This window comes from Neofelis nebulosa, chromosome 12 (genome assembly GCF_028018385.1).
Source record: "Neofelis nebulosa isolate mNeoNeb1 chromosome 12, mNeoNeb1.pri, whole genome shotgun sequence".
Lineage (NCBI taxonomy): Eukaryota > Metazoa > Chordata > Mammalia > Carnivora > Felidae > Neofelis > Neofelis nebulosa.
In genome coordinates, this window is record NC_080793.1 from 2,776,991 (window position 1) to 2,795,357 (window position 18,367).

An 18,367-nucleotide genomic window follows, 5' to 3' on the forward strand; every position below is an offset into this window, starting at 1 on the left:
AATTGGAGAGGTTCCCACAAAGATAATAGCAGCGAAAGAGTTACAAGCCATTAAAAGGGCACCAGAAAATAAGTTGTCCTCTATCCCACGCACCTGCACACCCCACGCTGTGTGCGCGGGGGGTCAAGTGAGGGTTCGCAACAGTGGCCCCTGGGCACCGGCTGTTGAGGCCCAGCACAGGGGATCGCGGAGGGCGTGTGTTTCAGCGTCACGCGGGTCTGGGTTTGAGTCCCAACTGCCCCCCTTGTCATGTGGCCTCCAGCTAGTCGCTAAACCCCTCTGAGCTTCGGTTTCCTAAGCGTGCACTGCGGGGTCCTGGGGGATGAAGGAGGCGGTGCCTGTGCAGCCAGAGGAGCAGAAGGGCCCCGGTCACAGCCCTGAGACATGAGCTGAGGACTGAACAGGGCAACTGGCAACAGACCCGACAGCGAGGAAGTCCTGAGAGGTGGCAGACGGAGGGGCAGAGCCGTGCGGCTCCCTGCCTCGGGCACAGGCACCCCCATTCCCCAAATGCCCCATCAGGAACCGGTGTCATGCCCTTGACTCCCAGCAGCACCCTACTCCCCACATTCAGTTGGCCACCATCTCCTGCGGGTCCTGCTTCCTGAATATCACCCCACTGTGTCCACTCCCTGTCTCTTCCTGTAAAACCACAGCAGCCTCCGGCTTCCACAGAGCAGCGGGACGGGACACAGCCACTCAAGGTTGCGCCACGTCTCCGGCGTGGCCTGCAGCTCCCACACGCTCCGGCCGATCGCATCCTGGCCCTCAGACTCACCAAACGCCTTCCTGCCACAGGGCCTTTGCATAAGCTGTTTGTTCTTCCTGCTGGGAACACTCCTCTCCTCTGCCTGGCTTTCCCTGGCTCTTGCTGCTCACTTTTCCTATGTCCCTTCAGGCTCTCAGGGGTCTCCTCCTCAGGGAGCCTGCCTGATCATACCCAGTCTTTTTATCCCTCCCACACCTCACAGGAGTCTCCCCCACCGTGGGGCAACAACTCTTAAGCTGTGTGTCGCTCCCAAGGGCTGCGGCCCTGCGGCTGTATTAACCTCCCCGTCCGTGACTGGTGCTTAGCACAGATGAGCTGGACAAACGACGTTTGGACGGATCCGTCGGGTATGGCTCTCGGCCCGTGGGTTGCGAGTGCGGGGCGGGGCGGGGCGGGGCTCCACGCAGGGCCCTTGCCAAGCGGTGGCCTGTGGCTGCTTTAATTGTGACAGCTGCTCATTTTATTTATTTTAGATTTATTTTTTCTTCAGATTTTAGTTTTTTAAGTGATCTCTACACCCAACGAGGGGCTCGAACTCACAACCCCAAGATCAGGACTCTCCCACTTCGGCGACTGGGCCAGCCAGGCGCTGCTGAGAGCTGCTCATTTAAAAAAAAAATTTTTGGGGCGCCTGGGTGGCGCAGTCGGTTAAGCGTCCGACTTCAGCCAGGTCACGATCTCGCGGTCCGTGAGTTTGAGCCCCGCGTCGGGCTCTGGGCTGATGGCTCGGAGCCTGGAGCCTGTTTCCGATTCTGTGTGTCCCTCTCTCTCTGCCCCTCCCCCATTCATGCTCTGTCTCTCTCTGTCCCAAAAATAAATAAAAAACGTTGAAAAATTTAAAAAAAAATAAAAAATAAAAAATAAAAAAAAAATTTTTTTTTTTTAACGTTTATTCATTTTTGAAAGACGGAGAGAGACAGAGCACAAGCAGGGGTGGGGCGGAGAGAAAGGGGGACGCAGAATCCGAAGCAGGCTCCGGGCTCCGAGCGGTCAGCACAGAGCCCAACGCGGGGCTCGATCCCACGAACCGCGAGATCGTGAACTGAGCCGAAGTCGGACGCTCAACTGACTGAGCCCCCCAGGCGCCCCGAGGTGCTCGTTTTAGAAAGAAGATGTGTAGAGTTCTTTGAGTCAGTGTTTTAAGTCTGGCCCAAACAGTAGGTCATCCCTTTCCTGGAACAGGAAAAGTCCATCTGGAAGTTCTAGTCTATCTACAACTGCCCAGTGAGCCTCTGCATTTTCGGGGGGGGGGGGGGGGGAGGGGCCTGTGACACCAAGTTGACCTTCTCTAAAACACAGAGGGAGAAAATGGTGTGTGATGCTCTTGAGACATCGTCTTCCCAAAAGCCTTGGGGTGAAGCAGAAAGCAGGTGTGGGGGAGGGAAGGCGAAACTGGGGCGGGGGGGGGGGTTCTGCACACCTGCCACTCCCTTCAGGGCCTCTGTCCCGGCTCCCACCCGTCTGTTCCCTCTGAACCACCTCACATGCGGGACCACAGTGCCCCATCCAGATGGCACGTCCCTCCTCCAGCCCTGCCCGGTCCCTGGCCCCGCATGCGCCCGCACTGCGTTGGGTGCTGCCGCTGTCCCGCCTTACAGACAAGGAAACCGAGGCTGAGAGGACACAGGCGTCCAGAGGGTCAGAGCCAGGACTGGCCAACACCCATGGGCCGAACCGCTAGACTCCCCTGCCTCGTGCCCATACTTCCAAAGTTCTGCACGCAACACCAGGGGGCCCACAGAGGCCCTGGGGGTGCCGGAACCCCAGGTCAAGAAACGAGTCAGAGGGTGGAGTGGGGAGGGGTCCCCCAGAGCTTTGCAGGGCCGGGACAGCACCGCAGAGGGAGCTGCGGCCCTGCTGGTCACCCGGGTGCCAGGCTTCCCCGGCCCCCGCCTGTGCCCAGGGCCATCCAGGGCAACAAAAAGAGTGGCAGAAGGCCGGCGGCTGCCTCTCGCGTGGAGCACCTCCGTCTGGTCCACGCTGATGAGCCAAAGCCCCCCCACCCCATCTCTCTCTGCGGGTGGGGGGGGGGGACAAGGGGTGTGCCCATTCTTTGTTTAAATAAACATTTTTTTAAGATTGCTCTTAGATTTACGGAAAAGCTGCAGGTAACACAGGGGCTCCCGCAGACCCTTCTCCCAGATTCCCCATCATCACCCCTCGCATCACCAAGGTCAAGGTGCCTGCACAACAAGAAGGCGCCCTCGGCACCGACCGTATGTGGCTTTCGCCAGCGCGTCTGTCCGTCCGTCCGTCAGCTTCCTCCTCCTGCTCAGAACCCGACCCGGACGCCACACGCGACCTGCGGTCGTCTCCTCCCATCTGTGACAGCGCGTCAGTCTGTCCCTGCTCCTCGGGAGGAGGGAGGACCGGGGCAGTTGGGAGGGGCAGTGGCCACGTTATCTCGTAGAGTGCCCCCCAGGCTGGGCTGCTCATGTGTCTTCTCACCAGGACTCTGGGATTATGGGTGTTGGAAAGAAGGCCACAGAGGTGAAGAGCCCTTCCCACCCCATACCATCCCCTCCCTGGGGCCCCGCTGTCCTGGGGGGGAGGGGGTGTCAGCGGGGAGGTACCTTCGTTACCCGGGTGTCTCCCGGGTGCCACCTTGGCAGACGGGACCCCCCCTTTTGAGGAACAGCTGCTTCTGTCTATCCGTGTCACCCCCTGTGTATCTATTGCATGCTTTGGGTCGTAAACCAACATGAGATGTTTCCCCCCTCAAATCGCCCCAGCGGGGGTGGCCCCCCACGACCCTGTGACACGACCCACCCTTTTGCTATTTCCAGAAGCTTCCTTCACTTTCTGGCGCTGCAACATGCTCAAAAGTTGTCACACCCACTCTCGGCTGATCAAACTTAACCCCTTGGTAAGTCATTATCGAGCGCCTCCGGTATACGCAATGCTGCAAGGACACCGGGAGTAAAATCAGTGTTCGTAAGACAACTCTCCACCCTTCTGTCCGGCAAAGAGCGGTTGGTCAAGCTGCTGCGGCTCTGTCTCCGGCGGGGGCGGGGGCCGGGGCGTTCTGGAGAACACGATGGGAGGAGGGCCCTGGAGAGGGGCAAAGAGACCTAAAACCCCAGTTATGGCAGCACCTGTGTAGTTGGAACCGTGCTGAGGTCTATGCAGAAGGAAGTCAGGAGAGTTTAGAGGCCCTCGAGGCTGATGGGGACAGGGACCCTTGGCTCTACACAGACTCTTTGGAGGGAGCCGCCATTGCCATTCTCCGGGGGACCATGTGCCATGTGACAATGTGCGGGGATCCTTTCCGGAACCCTTCGTCATGCTGCAGGGGGTGGAGTTCTAGCACAGAGGACAGGACTCGAATGCGGGTGTGTCCCAATGGCCCAGGATGGTGATGCTGGTGGAGGGGCGTCACCACGGCGACCAGCCTCCAGCCGGGCCTGGCAGACCCGCCCCGGTCTCCAGGGCCAGACCGGGGAGCCGGGGCCGGCCAGCAGGCTGGCGATCTGTGCTGCTGAGAGCAGCCCCGCCTTGCACCCCGATGTCAACACGCATGGCGAACCCAGAGCACAGGGTGAGACGCTCACCCCCTGGAAACGACACGAAGCCTCCAGAGCCTCAGACATTACAGGAACTGTCACTCCCCACCTTCAGCAAACTGTGGCGAATGGCGGAAAGGGAGAAGAAGGGGGAGGGATGTAGGCACTTAATTATTAACAGTTGGGGAGACTGAGTCAGAGGGGGGCTGCAGGCGGGCCTGAGGACCCCCAGGAAACCTAGCTGCCGGGCTTCAGTGGCCTGAGTCTCCCTCACAAATGCACAGACTGGGCATGCTGGGTCGGGGTGGGGTTGGGCTTTCTGGCTCCTGACCTAAGCCACAGCCAGAACTGAGTGTCCCTCATACCCCGGGGTCATTTCCTCCGGCTCGCTCTCCTCCCGTGGCCTGGAAGCCCACCACCGATATTTGTTGCTACTCATAGAATCTTCTGGACTGAAGGGCTGAGTGTCGGGCAGGGCATCTGGTGGGCACCTGGGGTTCTGCTCTGCCTGCTTTCAACACGGTGGACCCGGAGTGGGGAGGGTGATTTCAGACGCTCTGATGTCCCTGGGGCAAAGATCACGTATGTCCTATGGCTTATGGCCTACCCTCAGCACCCGGCACAGGGCTCAGCACAGAGCAAGCACTTGATTGATACTTGTTGAATACGTGAACACAGCACAATCTGGGTTTCTGTCTCAGGAGAAGATTTTGAAAAGTGCCCAACTGACATTCCCTGGGGCAGGAAAACCTCTGATCGTCAGCAGGGTGTTTTTGGCTTGCTCATCTCCTTCCCCTTGGGAATTTCTCACGGCATCTTGGGTCCACGAACCAGGGGTCTCTGGGCCTGAATCTCAGCTCAGTACTATATCTCTCTGCCCGTGTTTTCCTCCTCTCTCAAATGGATATATCTCATTTGTGGATTAAGTAGGATCATGTGGCAGAAACGTTTACCTGGCAAAGTGGAAGCACTCGGTAATGGCTACTTGTATCTTGGCCACCAATGATGCTGTGATGTCTCACCTGGACTGTTTATTGGTCTCCTAATTCCCTTTCCTATATTCTGTCCACCCACCCGTCCACCCGGCCACCTTTCCATCCATCCACCCAGCCACCTTTCCATCCACCCACCCATCCACCCACCCACCTATCCATCCATCCACTCACCTATCCACCCATCCATCCACCCATCCATCCACCCGCCCACCCGCCCATCCACCCATCCACCCTTCCATCCACCCACCCATCCATCCATCCATCCATCCATCCATCCACCCACCCATCCACCCGCCCATCCACCCATCCATCCATCCACCCATCCATCCATCCACCCGCCCATCCACCCGCCCATCCACCCATCCATCCACCCGCCCACCCGCCCATTCACCCATCCACCCTTCCATCCACCCATCCATCCATCCATCCATCCATCCACCCATCCATCCATCCACCCACCCATCCACCCGCCCATCTACCCACCCACCCACCTATCCATCCTTCCACTCACCTATCCACCCATCCATCTAACCATCCATCCACCCGCCCATCCACCTGCCCATCCACCCGCCCATCCACCCACCCATCCATCCACCCGCCCATCCACCCACCCATCCATCCACCCATCCATCCATCCATCCATCCATCCATCCATCCACCCACCCATCCATCCATCCATCTACCCACCCGCCCATCCACCCACCCACCCATCCATCCACCCACCCATCCATCCATCCATCCATCCATCCATCCATCCACCATCTACCCATCCACCCATCCATCTATATGCCCACTCAACCATCCACCCATCTATCCACCCATCCACCCACCCGCCCATCCATCCACCCACCCATCCACCCATCCATCCATCCATCCATCCATCCATCCACCCACCCATCCACCCGCCCATCTACCCACCCACCCACCTATCCATCCTTCCACTCACTTATCCATCCATCCATCCATCCATCCATCCATCCATCCATCCATCCATCCACCCATCCATCCATCCACCCATCCACCCATCCATCCATCCATCCATCCATCCATCCATCCATCCATCCACCCATTCACCCATTCACCCATCCACCCATCCATCCATCCATCCATCCATCCATCCATCCATCCATCCACCCATCCACCCACCCATCCATCCACCCATCCATCCACCCATCCATCCATCCACCCATCCACCCACCCATCCACCCACCCATCCATCCACCCATCCACCCACCCATCCATCCATCCACCCATCCACTCACCCATCCATCCACCCATCCATTCATCCATCCATCCATCCATCCATCCATCCATCCATCCATCCATCTATCCACCCATCCATCTAACATTGATTATCTACAACATGCAGGCATTGGGATGTTGGGAAGTCCTGAGCCCATTTCTCCTTGTATCTGTCTAAAGCAGACTCAAGGTATACCATTTCCTAGTTCAAGGTGAACCAGCAGCATTTCTGGAGGGCTACTTGGTGGTGTTTACCCAACTTAAATGACTTCTGTTTCTGGGAAGATGAAGCAGAGACCTACTTCTCTACATTCCTTCTGCTAAGGACAACTAAGAATCCTGAACTTTATATGAATAACATAAGAAGACTCTGAAAAGCAGAGAGAAGGCTGCTGGGGCTCTCTGGCCCCCAGGAACGCCATGGTGCGAAGTTCCCCAGGTTTTCCTTGTGCCTCATGTATCGTAGTTGCGAAGCCAGCAACCTCAAAACGTACAATGGGCACGGACACAAAAGCCCAACGAAAGCCTGCTCTCTTGAGCCACAGGACCAGAAAAGGGTCAGCTTAGCAGGAGAGACATTTTTCAGACAATAACCACTCTTCTCCAGCCCAACACCACTGAAAACACTGTGGCACCACCCTGTCCCGGCCAGCAAAGACCAATAAGGGAGCCACCTTCCACCCTCACCAGGCTGTACTGGGGCACCGCACCTCCACACCCTTTGCTGGTTTATGTCAGAGAAGGACGTTAGGGAGCCAGGAGTTTCATTCTGCTGGCTGGTAACCCATCCCCCCAACCGCTGCAGTGCGTGTGGAGGCCGTGTGGGGAGCAAGACCAAGACCCTCCTCCCTCCTCCGGCCAGGGAGGCATCAGTCGAAGCCCACCCGGGAGCTGGAATCTGACACCTGATACGAACAAAGAGCGCCCCCATCAGGTGGGGGCCGGACCTCTCTCCCCACCTGGCAGCAACAGGGACGTGGCACCCCTCATCCCAGCCCCTTGCCAGAGCAGAGTCAGAGGAGGTCAGCTAAAATGGGTTCCGATAAGACCCAGAGCCTCACAACATAATACCCAAAATGTCCAGATTTTGATTCGCCTTCCCCCCAAACAAAAACAAACAACCAGACAGAAAAACAAACAAACAAACAAACAAAAAACCAGCAGTCATACTTCGAGCCAGGAAGATCCCAGAGTGAAAAAAGACAATAGATGTCAACATGGAAATGACAGAGCGGTCTCTGGAGGATGTGACCACGGTTTTATTTGATTTTATTATTTATTTTATTTTAGAGCATGAGAGAGAGCACGAGTGGGAGAGAGGGGCAGAGGGAGAAAGAGAAGCTTACGCAAGCTCCATTCTCAGCGTGGAGCCCGACGTGGGGCTTGATCCCACGCCCCTGGGCTCATGATCTGAGCCAAAATCAAGAGTCAAACGCTCAACTGGCTGAGACACCCAGGCGCCCCAATGTGACAAAGATTTTAAAGCATTCATCATAAAAAGGCTTTTGTGAACATACTCAAAACAAGTGAGAAACTATAAAGTCTCAGCAAAGAAAGAGAATATATAAAGAACCAGATGGAAATTTCAGAGCTGAAAAATACAATAACTGAAATTTAAAAACTCAGTGGATGAGGGGCACCTGGGTGGCTCAGTCGGTTAGGCGTCCCGACTTCAGCTCAGGTCATGATCTCTCGGTCCGTGAGTTCAAGCCCCGTGTCAGGCTCTGTGCTGACAGCTCGGGGAGCCTGTTTCAGATTCTGTGTCTCCCTCTCTCTCTGCCCCTCCCCTGCTCATGCTCGCACTCTCTCTCTTTCAAAATAAATAAACTTAAAAAAAAGGGAAGATAGAACATATAAAATGACCCATTCTGAACAACAGAGAGAAAGTAGACTGAAAAAAAAAAAAAAACAACCCATGTAAACAAGGAGCAGAGTCTCAGGGACCCGTGAGACTCTCCCAGAGGATCTAACATTTGTGACACTGGCTGGATTCCCAGAAGGGCAGAGCGTAAAAAAGTACTCAAAGAAAAAAAATGGCTGAAAACTCTCCAAATCTGGCAAAAGGTACAGACCTGCCTATGGACTCAAGAAGCTGAGTGAACCTCGAATAGTTTAAACTTGAAGCAATGCGCACCAAGACGCATCACAAACTGCCAACCGCTAAACGCCAAGAGAGAAATCTTGAGAACGGTAAGAAAGAAACATCCTTTATCAAAAACTATTGAGAAAAAAAATAACAGCAGATTTCTCGTTGGGAACTATGGAGGCCACAAGGGAGTGGAATAACATTTTTAATGCGCTAGAAGACAAAGCTGTATGGGGCGCCTGGGTGGCTCAGTCATTTGAACGTCCGACTTTGGCTCAGGTCATAATCTTGCACTCTGTGAGTTCGAGCCCCATGTCGGGCTCTGTGCTGACCACTCGGAGCCCGGGGCCTGCTTTGGATTCTGTTCCTCCCCCACTCATTCTCTGTCTCTCAAAAATAAATAAACATCAGCAAAAATAGATATATTTAAAAAATATAAGAGAAAAAGCTGTCAATCTGGCAAACATATCCACCAAGAAGGATAAAGACTTTGTCAGATGCAGGAGAGGAAACCATTCGTGACCAGCAGAACTGCTTAAGACAAGTTCTCGGGCAAGAGGGAAATTTGGAATGTCAGGAATGACAGAAGAACAACAGACATTGTAAATATTTAGGTAAATAGTCTGTTTTTTCTTTTTAATTTTTAAGAGATGTGTGTGATGGCTGAAAGAAGGAAACACTACACTGTCTAGTGGGATATTCAGTGTCTTTGGTTCCGATTCACGTGACAACTATAAATAAAGAGACGGAGGCAAAGGGACAAATGTGCTGGTGAGCTCTAAAATATTGACATGCTGTGGACTGTGAAGTAAACTTAGAAATATACTTATTTTAGTCCCTAAACAATCCACTAAAAAACTATACACCCAGGGGCGCCTGGGTGGCTCAGTGTCCAAGTCTTGATTTTAGTTTGGGTCATGATCCCAGGGTCGTGGGATCGAGCCCCACACCAGGCTCTGTGCTGAGTGTGGAGCCTGCTTGAGCTTCTCTCTCTCTCTCTCTCTCTCTCTCTCTCTCTCTCTGCCCCTCTCCCACTCAAGCGTGCTCTCTCTCTCTCTCAGAAAACAAAACAAAACAAAAAACCACACACAAAAAACACATAGTCAGAATTCCCAATAGATAAATTACAATGGATCATTAAGAAGTATTCAAACAAGTTTTGGGGCGCCTGGGTGGCTCAGTCGGTTAAGCGTCCGACTTCAGCTCAGGTCACGATCTCTCGGTCCGTGAGTTCGAGCCCCGCGTCGGGCTCTGGGCTGACGGCTCAGAGCCTGGAGCCTGCTTCCGATTCTATGTCTCCCTCTCTCTCTGCCCCTCCCCCATTCATGCTCTGTCTCTCTCTGTCTCAAAAATAAATAAACGTTAAAAAAAAAATTATTAAAAAAAGAAGTATTCAAACAAGTTTTTAAGGCATGAAAAGATAAATAGAGGTAAAAGAAAAAAACAAATAGAAAATAAATAATAAAACAATAGACCCAAATGCAGACATGCCCATAATTATATTACAGGTAAATGGCTTCCCTAGACTTGGTAAGAATATATTTTACACTTATAAATTAGTTAAGGGGGTAGTTACCATGTTATGTGTTCTGTACGCAACAAAATAAAACATAAACAGCCTACACACAGCAAAGAGAAAAGACAACTTGTCAAAATGGATTAAAATCCATGACCCAGCAATAGGCTGTCTATAGCAAGCTTCAATTATGACAGAGGTGGGTTAAAAATCAAAAGATAGAAACTGATATACAAATACTAGTCGAGGAGGCTGGCATGGCCGGGTTAATATCAAAGCAGGTGCCAGAACAGAGAAAACTACCAGGGATCAAGAGGGACATTACATACAGATTAAAGTGTCCATTCACCAAGAGGCCGTAGCAGTCGTAGACGCCTACGCACTTAACAGCGGACTTTTAGAGTGCATGATCAAAAGTGTTTGAGCCAAGGGGGTCCTGGGTGGCTCAGCCAGTTGTGTGTCCAACTTCGGCTCAGGTCATGATCTCACGGTTCGTGGGTTCAAGCCCCGTGTCGGGCTCTGTGCTGACAGCTCAGGGCCCGGAGCCTGCTTCGGATTCTGTGTCCTGCTCTCTCTCTGCCCCTCCCCCGCTCATGCTAGGTCTCTCAAAGGTGAATAAACGTTAAAAAAAAATTTTTTTTTTTAAAGTGGTTGAGCCTTAACCAATGCCTCACCCCTACTACAAACACGAACTCGACCTGGGTGGCATATCTGATTGCGAAAACGTAAAACAATGACTCTTTTGGAAGAAAATCTTTGTGACCGTGTGGATTAGGCAGACGGTTAGATATGATGCCAGACACACAATTAATAAGAGAAAAAAAGTCATAGAGGGAACTTCATCAAGGCAAAAGAAGCTTTGCTTTGTGAAAGACCCGGCCAGGCGAATAAAGACGAGACCCGGACTGGCAGAGAACGTTTGCAAATTACACGTCCCGCAAAGGATGGTGTCCGCCCTCTGGAAGTAACTCTCGCTACTCAACAATGGGAAGCCGAGCCACGTAAAAAAAATAAGCAAACTGTTTAAACAGACACTTCACCAAAGAAGGTACAGAGAAACGCACATCATTAGCCACAGAGAAATGCAAGTCAGAGCCACAGTTCGATACCCAAAACAGTTGGAAGCAGGGCTCAAACAGATATTTATGCGCCCAAGTTCACAGTGTGTAAACAGATATTCACGCACCCAAGTACACACAGGCTCTCTTGTTCACGAGAGCCAAAAGATGGAAATAACTCCGCTGTCCGTCAGTAGCTGCCTTACAGAATGCGGCAGACCCATGCAACGGAACACTGTTCATCCACTGACAGGAGCGGAGTCCTAGCGCCTGCTAGAGCGCCGACGAACCTGGAAGGCATCGTGCTAACAAGCCAGACACGCGGGGACAAATGCCGTGTGATTCCATTTATGTGAAATGCCCAGAATGGGCAGATCCGTCGAGAAGGAGGAGAGAGGTTATCCGGGGCAGGGGTGTGGGGGGGAGCGGGCAACAGGACGTTTGTGTTTAGCGGGTCGAGTTTAAGATGCTGAAAGAGTCCTGGAAATGGACAGCGGGGACGGCCGCATGCCCACGTGCTGATTGTATTTAATGCCACTAAATCGTATATTTAAAAAGTGGCTTAAAGGGCCAATTTTATGGCGTGCGTATTTGGCCACGATAAGACCGTGGGCAGCAAATCCACAATGAGAGGCCACTGCGTGTTGATTAGAAGGGGAGGGGACGGGAGAGCCTGACCGGGCCGGGTTCTGGTGAGGATCAGAGCCGCCGGGGCTCCCACACACCGCTGGCGGGACAGCAAAATGGGGCAGCCGCTCGCTCTGCAAGACCGTGTTGCCAAAAGATCCGGCAAAATCCAGCTCCCACGTACTGACTGGAGAGAACTAGAAGTTCATGTTCACACAAAAGCTTGTATACCAACGTGCATAGCGGCCCTGTTCACCATCGCTTCAGACTGGAAACAACTCAGAGGTCCTTGAGCGAGCACACCGGTAAAGGTGGGCCATACGGGCAGTGGGCCACCACTCGACAGTGACGAAGGACAAGCCGGAGGCACAACCACGTCGGTGACGCTCAGAGGCATCATGCTGTCCGGGGGAAGCCAGTCTCAAAGGTCACACCCTGTGTGATCCCATTTAGAGGCCATCCTGGAAGACGCAGAACCCTGGGGACACGGAACAGGTTGGTGACGGCCAGGGATGGGGGAGTCAGGACTGCAAAGGGGCGACAGGAGGGAATCTCGGGGTTTGGAATTTGACAGTCCCGGTGACACCGGTGTATTCGTGTGCACAACTCCCAGAACTGCGTGGCCTCCCACATTCAATTGTATGACAGATTTACAAAGAAGAAAAAAAAGATTGTGGACACCTGTGCCTTCTGGGTGCTTCCTGGGTTCCAGGCCTGGCACTAAGTGCTCCGTGTTATTGTGTAAGAATCCTTGGAACACCAGACAAGTCGGTCTGACCATTCGCATTTTACAGATGAGGAAACTGAGGTGTCAGGATGTGCCTGGGGGTGTCTGACTGTGGAACTCACACTTCCAGCCACTGCGCAGTTCCGAGCCTCTAAGAATCAACTACTGTGTTCACACTGTGATTCCGCACGTTGAGAGCTGGGTGTGGGCAGCCGACCTCACTTGATGGAGGCTTCATGGAGCCTGGGAAGATGCCCGAAGCCTCTCCAGGGGCCTCTCCGAGTGTGGACTCGGACACCAGACAGATCATCAGGGGGAGGCCCAAAGCGGAAATGCCAAGGGATGGATGGACGCGCATCCCGGGACAGCCGGAACCATCTGGACGCCGGGCCGGCAGAGTGGCTTCCTAGCCCCACGGGGCTGCCACAGGCCCTGCCAACGGGGCACCCCCAGAGCATCGAGGAGGGGAGTGCTGGCCGGAGGAAGCCTCCTGCAGGCTCGCCATTGGGCAGGGGACCTGGGAGCGCTGGAGAGAGTGACACTCCGTGGGGTGGCCGGGGGGACCCCGGGCCTGGCTGAGATCTCAGCCAAGGGGAGAGAGAGCAGTCACATCAGGACTAGACATAGGACCCTCCAGATGGCCAGTTAGAGTCGAGACCCAGAAACACTGGGGACCCGTGGGATTCTGCCCCACCGTCCGAGGGGCCCTTTGCCCAGCGAGGAGCCTAGCGGCCGAGGGCCTCCAGTAGCTGCTTTCACGAGGGCGTCCTCCACCCTTGCCAGCCTCCTGCCGTTCCTTCACCCACCAGCATCTGCCTGGGCCACCGGGGGCGGGGACCCTGTGCTCTGAGATCAAACTCCTCCTCACTCAGGACCTGCTGGAAGCTGCCGATCCCCAATCCCCGGGAGTAGGCCCACCCCCTCCCAGCAGCTCCTAATGGGGGTGGGGCTGCATACTGCAGACCCATGATGCCTTTGCCACCACAAACAGCCCTCCAAGGCGGGTCTGTCCCCACGCCAGCACCAGTTTTCGGGGGAGGAAGCAGAACCCAGTGTCTGGGCCACTCCGAGAGACCCAGCCAGTCTCGGGGACCGCGTGCAGTCTGAGCCCAGAGCCCTGCTCTTGACCCGGTTTCTGCTGCTGCCCCAGAAGGTTGGTTTCCTTCATCCTCTGGGCCGTCATCGTGACCTTCTGCAAGCTTGGTGCTCCCCTCGCCGTGGGGTGCTGGGGGCTCGCCTCCCCGCCCACCGAGCTGTCTCCAGGCCTCAGGCAGCAGGAGGCTCTGAGCATCTCCGGCCTCCCTGGTCTGCCTCTGAAGATCATGCTCTCCCGCAGCTTGCTGCCTGGGCTCCCCTCACCCCTCCCAGCCCGTCTTCCATGCTCCCCCAGCCTCCTCCCATTTGCTTCCCCCCACCCCCAACCATTGGCCTTTGTTTACGCGGCCTGTTCTTCTGCCCCCAAATGCCTGCATCCTGCTTTGGGGGCAGCCCCTGCATTTGGGGTGCCTCTGGTCAAACGGCATGTGGGAAGGCCTCTTTGACTTTCTATCAACCCACCAGCAAGGCTGCCTGTCCCCCTAGACAGAGAGCTCCCAGAGGGTGGGGACCACGTGGGGCCAGCCTCCTATCCACATCTCCTGGCAGCACCAGGGGTGGTTGGGGGGGGGGGGGAGGGAGGGCCAGGTAACCGGCTTGACATGAGAGAACAATTGCGACAGCTCAGCTGTGTGAGCGAGACCCATGCTTATTTTCTTTAGTGACAAAGGCGGGACACCGGTTGGACGAATTTGGGCAACATACAAGCAAGGTTGACGGCGGCCCCCGCGGTCCTTCCCCCTGGGTGCCCCGTGGTAGTTTCTGTGTCCTCCAGAGCCTCTGCTCTAAGGTTCTTTCTCTTTCTCCCCACACGTAGCTTTGTTTTACAAAAATTCTGTCCTCTCTCAAAATGCCATGACCGCCCCCACCCCCACCCCCGGCACGGCCTCCCCAGCTACCTCATTCATTTGGTGGTTGCAGAATGTTCCAGCATCCGATGGAGCATGACTGACTCACCTGTTCCCCTCGGGATGGGCATTTAAGTTGTCTCCAATTATTTCATCCTTATAAATAACGTTGCCGTGGACATTCTGTCACAGCCTTGTGCCGCCTGCAGTGGTTTCGGGGGGGGGGGGCGGGGGCGGTCCCTGGGAGGGATTACTGCAGGGTCTGTGTGCTCTAAACGGGCACTGGGGTCTGTCTTCCATTTCGGTTTTAGGGAGCACCGCTCCTACCCTTTCAATGACCTCCTCCATGCTCACGGTCCCTCCCACTTCGTTCCCCGACAGCTTTAACATGAGACCCCCAAGATCGACAGGGAATCTAAGTCTGGGGCTGGAACTATCCAGAACCGTCCACCCCCCACCTCCTCTGACCCAGACAACTCAACAGCCCCAATTTGAAGCCTGCCCCCTGCTTCCCAAAGTAGAAGCATAGAGGGCAGGGACCTGCCCCAGCTGCCTGCGGGCTCTGGAAACAACAGGGATCGGGCCTCCGATTCTGTACCCCAAGGTGGGGCTCATGCAGGAAGACAGCTGCCAGCTGCGTTACCCCAGGCCTCCGAGCTGCCTTGGAGAAGATGGGGCTTCATTCCCTTCAGTTCCGTAGCTTGGGGGGTTGGGGGGGGGTCTATTTAAAGACCCCGGAGGGAAGGGGTGGGCAGACAGAGGGGCCACAGAGGCTCTTTGGGGGAGCCAGGGACAGAGGGAGCCAGCCTGCAGCTGGTGGGGAGAGCAGCTGGGCGCCGCTCGGACTTTGGGACTTTGGCCTTTGGCGTTTCCCCCCCCATGTCAGCTTTTCTATTTTAGGCGGCTGGCTCCTCCTCGTTGCAGCCAGCCCGGGAAACCCAGAAAGGTGGGTGCTGGGGGGCCGGGCCCCTATGCACTCGCGCTCACCCCGTGGGCTTCCGGGCACAGGTGAGGGCCGCACCCCAACAGCGGGGCTCCTGGACCTTATCCCACAGAAGCGTTCATAGTCACCAGGCCCCGGGGACAGCCCAAAGGGGCAGCCAGCACTCTGAGCGCCAGGGGAACGGACTGGAAAGTGCTTGGTGGGGCCAGGAGCCATAGCTATTGGCGGGAGACGCAGCCTGAAAGCTGCTGGGATTACTGACATCCGTGGGAGCAGCGTCCACAGAGGGGAAGGGCCCCCGCGGGTGGGTACCCTGTACCGGGTGGGCTCTGGGGGCGGGACGAGAGGGGTCCAGCCCCAGCTCCGTCATTTCCCTGCAGCGTGGCCTGGGGCAAGGCAGGGGTCCCCCCGAACCTCCATTTTTTTTCCTCATCTGTAAAGATCAGAATAGCTCACGACCATGTTTGGGAATTCACGAGGCTGTATTTGACGTCCTTAGACGAGGGGACGGCACACAGTAGGCACTCAGTAAGAACAGCTGCGGGGGTTTTAATAACATGGACAAATGGAAACAGTTGGACGTGACAGGGGAGTGCAGGGGGGAGCACTAGCGGCCCCATTTACATTCCTTAAAAATGACCCGGTAAACCGCTGGTGCAGAATATCCCCCCCCCCCCCCCCCATTTCCAGAGCCTTGGAAAACCCCTTTCGTTTCATCTCCCGATTTCCATGTGGCCGCTCAGGTCACAGGAGCTGCTTTTTTTCTCACTCATCGGGACGCTTCTCTAACCAAGGGGATTAGCCCAGAGGAGGTGGGGAGGGGATTTGCAGACCGGAACAGGTGGGGCCTGGCATTGGAAGTCTGAGCCGCATTCCGGGGATTCCTGCTAGATGACCCGCCCAGCCTGGCCTGGGGGGGTGCCCTGGACTGGTGCCCTGCACCCAGCACCACCTGGAGGGCGCCCTCCCCGGAGACGTCCAGGCCTGGGGGAGGGTGGAAGCTGAGAGCAGACAGATTTAGTTGTGGGGGCTTTGGGGCAAGGTAGGTTAGGCTTAAATCCAACAGAAAGTGAAAGTGAATATTCCAGGATTCATTCGTTCAGAGGGTCTTTATTGGGTACCTACTAAGTGCCCCTCCCAGCAGGCACTGCGGCCCTAAAGGGTTCTCCCTGCTCCCATGACCCCATATGAGGGCGGTGGAAAAGTGAATGGACTCTGATGAGGGCCACGGTGCTGGTAGGGACCGGAAGGGACAGAATGTGGATTGAGCCTAGTGTCCTTGAGGAAGGGACAGTGCAGGGGACCATCCTGGCTTCCGTGGAACAAGGGGCTGCCGGGAATGGGGGCTTTCGGTTCTAAACTCAGACAGTGCCAGGCAAACTGGGCTCTCAGTCACCCTTGGGAGGGTGGCACCAAGAGGGGAGGTGATACAGGGGAAACGAGGCTGAGGTGCTTAATAGCATGGAGGAGTGAGGAGGGAGTGAAGGACGGATGTCCAGGAGGTGCAGACTGGGCAAAGGCCGAAGGAGGAGGGAATGTGACAACAGGACCCGGTCTGACCTGCTCCCTCTGTACCTGGGAAGTAGACCGGGGAGGGAGAGAAGAATGGTAGGACGAGAAACGGCTTTCCGGATACTGGGGTTGGGAGTGGATTTTCGGACTCAGGTCAGCTGAAGGCCCACCGGTACCCACGGGATGGTGGGCAAAACACCTGTCCTGATGGACCACGGGCAGGGACGGGGGGGGGGGGAAGAGAGGAGAGCCCAAGGAGGGGAAATAGGGACAGAAGTCTCCCAAACCAGCTGCCCTGGGATAGTTACCTGGGGGGAAGGGAATTAACACAAACCCCCACTGACCTGGGCTGGCGGGAGCCTTGGGGGTCTCTAGGCAGTGACAGCGACTCCCTGGAAAATGGTGGCCCAGCAGAGGCGGGCCGTCTAGTCTGGAAAGCTGGCGAACAGTTCCTGGAAGCCCTGTGTCCCTCTTCTTCTGCAACCCTCCCTCCTCAACTGCCATCGGAATCCAGAGCCCTGGGCTTGGCCATTAAAGGGCCAGCACTTCCATCTCCCACCCGCCCCCCAGCCCTCTGCCTGCTACACAGAGCGTCTCAGCATCCCTGCCACGCGGTCTTTTCCTTTGCCACCCCCCGGCAAGCCCTGCGGATTTGGCAATGCACTGTTCCTGGTGAAATACTTATCACCAGGTGACCAAATACGGTTTTTCAAGCCCTAGAAGAAGGTGATGTTCTTAGTTTCAGCTCTGCCACTGTCATAGAGCCTTGCTGACTGCTTCTGTGGACACAGGTTGCTCTCTCTTCTTTTAAGACCCTCGGTGCTTGCTTCTCCCTCATTCACTCATCCATCCACCCAGCGTTTATCTGCGTATCCTTCCATCCTTCGTCCGTCCATCCATCCATCCATCCACCTGCCATTGTGTATTGTGTCGTCTGCCGGTTGGGAGTTTGGGCTCTGCCTGGAGCCAGTACTGAATTCCACGGTGGTGCCCGTGGGCACTTGGGCGACTTCTCAACCTGAGACTCAGTTTCCTCATTGTGAAAAAGAATAAAGGCGCCCACTGCACAGGCTTGTTGTGAAGGTGTGGGAAATACCATGCGACAAACTTACCAGAGAATGGAGCCTCCAGGCGCTCCCCCCTCTCTTCCTCCTCTCTCCCAGTGCCACCTGCCATGAGTGCTGTGAGGAGCCTGGTGGAGGGACCTGGGCCAGTGGGGAGGGTGCCCAGACAGGTTCAAACTCTCAGGTTGATGAGACAGCCTTGAGAAATGTTGTCTCTTACAAGCATTGTTCACGGAAACAGGTTCCTTTACCAATTAGCTGCCGTCCAAAGAATGGTCAATATTCTGGAAAACAAAACAAAACAAAATCTCCAAAATGCTCTTCCCTTCTCTGTGGTTTTTATTCTCTCTTCCATTTCCACCTGTGATTTTTCTGAGCCCGA

General features: G+C 55.3%; 1 protein-coding gene and 1 long non-coding RNA gene across 2 annotated transcripts in view; one reads left to right on the top strand and one right to left on the bottom strand.

Annotated features, from left to right (window-relative positions):
- The window catches only part of BRD3 (bromodomain containing 3), a 65,671-nt gene extending 47,468 nt beyond the window's left edge, over window positions 1-18,203 (bottom strand). The window contains exon 1 of the mRNA XM_058693615.1: window positions 17,266-18,203. The gene's annotated coding sequence lies outside the window, so the exon portion shown is untranslated. The remainder of the gene's footprint in view (window positions 1-17,265) is intronic.
- Window positions 16,881-17,152, top strand: LOC131491111 (uncharacterized). Its single transcript, XR_009251312.1, has 2 exons — window positions 16,881-16,991; window positions 17,075-17,152. It is a non-coding gene; the product is annotated as an uncharacterized LOC131491111 (long non-coding RNA).
- Window positions 18,204-18,367: the final 164 nt, after the last annotated feature.